Source organism: Dioscorea cayenensis, unplaced genomic scaffold (genome assembly GCF_009730915.1).
Source record: "Dioscorea cayenensis subsp. rotundata cultivar TDr96_F1 unplaced genomic scaffold, TDr96_F1_v2_PseudoChromosome.rev07_lg8_w22 25.fasta BLBR01002174.1, whole genome shotgun sequence".
In the NCBI taxonomy this organism is placed as follows: domain Eukaryota; kingdom Viridiplantae; phylum Streptophyta; class Magnoliopsida; order Dioscoreales; family Dioscoreaceae; genus Dioscorea; species Dioscorea cayenensis.
In genome coordinates, this window is record NW_024088565.1 from 15829 (window position 1) to 18694 (window position 2866).

Consider the following 2866-nt stretch of genomic DNA (forward strand, 5'->3'; position numbering starts at 1 on the left):
GCGTTTATAAGTCGTGGAGATCCTTTAATACATGATTCTAACACTAAGGTCAACCATGCCTAACCCTCTACATGTCACGGTGGAGAGATTGAACAATCTCTCAACCTCGCACTCGTAAGAAGGATTGCAATAAGCTCTAGTATTCCAAGTGATAAATCTCTTCCTAATTATAGACCTAACCCTTTGGTCCAGATGAAAGATCCCTAGCCACAGTTAAGCCCTAGATGCTAAGATCACTTCACGCTTTACTCCATTGCACTCGCAACTAAGCCCCAGCAGAAGGTCATCGCTTAGCCCATTCACTCTACTATGACCGCAAAGAACTTGAGGAACGGAGGTAGAATCATCACATCATAGGAGAAAGGGGACACTCGTGTACCTCTCGACTTACCCTCTCAACCCTCTCCAATCTAGCTTTGTCTAACTCTTGTGGTATGTCACTCACGTACAAGGGTTACTAACAAGAACTCTCAACCCTAGTGTCACTCTAACGAAAAATTCATACAATCAAGCATTTAAGATTGGAACTCAATAAAAACATCAACTATTGAAAGCATAATAAAGAGGTTCAAAGAAATAAATACATCCTAGGGTTCACACATCCAAGCACTCACTGGGGAGTTTAGCTCTCCATGGAGCACAATACAAATGATAATGAAATCAAATGTAAAAGCAAACAAACCATAGGAAAACCCCCTCGATAGTCGTGACGATGGTCTTGTGGAGAGTCCTCTACTCGTCATCCAAGGATCCCTTTGTCTGGTATAGGATACACCTCGCTGGATCGATGCCTAGCCAACCTTCTTACAAAGGGATGGTGATGTCTAGCCATAGAACCTCCCAAATCCCTAGCCAATACCTCTCAAAACCCTAGCAAAAGCCCTCTCTCAAGATAAGGAAAAGATGGAGAAAAGAATGTTGAAATCGGAGCTGAAATCGGCTTTAAATAGGCTGGAATCGGGAATCGGCATTTGTGCTTTAAATGCATCTGAAATCGGCATGACGTTGAAATTGGCCCCTGAGTCCGCCAATGCCATTTCTTCACCCATATTACCAATGTTGCACAGAATGATGAAGCTTCCCGGGTCTTTCTTCTTATTTTGTATGTTTTTCTGCAAGACCGCCAAGCAAGATGCATCTAGAATCACCAAAGCACTCTCCTCCAACTTCCTCTTGTTAGTCAAAAAGCCCTTCAAGAATTTTGCATACTTAGGCATTTGAGACAATGCCTCAACAAAAGGAATGTTGATGTGGAGTTTCTTAAACAAACTAAGGAAATTCTTATATTGTTTATCCGCTTGGTCATTCTTCAATCTAGAGGGATAAGGGATTCTTGGCTTGAAAGGTGGGGGTGCCACCTCCTTCTCCTTGGTTGTTCCTTTCTCAACCTCTATGACCTCCAGTTCTTCAATATTGGTCTTCTCATTACGTTGGTTTCAGTATTGCTAGGTAAACTACCTTGTTGCCTTTCTAAAAGAGGCTTTGCAATCTATCCCACTTGGTTCTCAAGATTGTGAAAAGAAGCGGTGTGGTTGCGAAGTGTAGCCTCGACTGATTGAAACCTTTCATCTGATGTTTTCACAAATCTAGTGAAGGCCTTCTCCAAGTTGGTCATTCAGGTTTCGAAACCTGAGACTCGGTTCTCCATGTTTGGGGCTTGTTGTTGTTATTGGATACCCGGTGATGTGATGATCTTTTGTTGCCCTTGGTTGTTCCACTAGAAGTTAGGGTGGTTCCTCCACCCCGAGTTGGAGGTGTTGGTATATGGATTTCCTTGATTTCTTATCGCATTACCCACAAAATCTACATTCTCAACCGAAGATGGATCAACAACGGCAATTGGATAATCTGATGGAGCATGACCTCCATCGCACCCGTTACAAGTTGTCACGACCGCCACTCTATTAGAAGTTGGAAGATCTAACTTCTTACTCAATGATTCCACCTGTGCTGCCAAAGATGTGACTACATCTATTTAATGAAGTTCGGCCACTTTCTTCCTTTCCCGCGCATTCCATTGATGGCTATTCAGACCCATAACTTCAATTAATTGCCTGGCTTCATCGAGGGTCTTACTAGTCAAAGTACCTCCTGCTGCCGCATCTAGATATTGTCTTGCACTTGGACTCAACCCATTGTCCACTGAGGGACAATGATTATCCACTGAGGGAATCGATGTTGTAGGTACTTTCTCAGGAGTTCCTTCAAGCGCTCCCATGTCTCAAACAATAACTCCAACTCCATCTGTGCAAACGACGATATCTCATTTCGAAGCTTGACTGACTTCCCCGGAGGAAAGTATCTACCAAGGAAAGCTTCGACCATCTCATTCCAAGTCGTGATGAAGGCCTTGGGCAAGGAAAGAAGCCACTGCTTGGCTCTTCCCTTAAGAGAAAATGGGAAAGCCCTCAGTCTAATATCATCATCCGATACTCCGTTAATCTTCAGCATATCACACACCTCTAGGAATCTCTCAATCTTACTGTTTGGATCCTCATCGGCCAAATCGTTAAATTATGCGGACTGCTGCAACATATGGATGATGCCGGCTTCAGCTCAAAATTCTGAGCTGTGATAGGGGGACACACAATACTCGATTGTATCCCCAACACTGACGGTATGGCATAATCTGATAATGTTCCTTGTTGCTCATTTTGTTCTGCCATATTGTCAGATCCTTCAACTTGCAAATATCGTAGTGTACGTTCCCTTACGATCTCCTTCAACTAATATCGAAGGGTTCCCTCGGGTCATGAACCTGAAGCTGCACATAAGAAAGAAAACAAAATCAGAAAGATGACAGAGCAAGAAAGTGTGAAATAGAATGAATGGTAAATAGCTAAGAAAACAAAGTGCAAAGTATCAC

General features: G+C 43.1%; 1 non-coding gene across 1 annotated transcript; it reads left to right on the forward strand.

Annotated features, from left to right (window-relative positions):
- Positions 1 to 2170: 2170 nt before the first annotated feature.
- On the forward strand, positions 2171 to 2277 carry LOC120257546. The gene has a single exon (XR_005535714.1). It is a non-coding gene; the product is annotated as a small nucleolar RNA R71 (small nucleolar RNA).
- Positions 2278 to 2866: the final 589 nt, after the last annotated feature.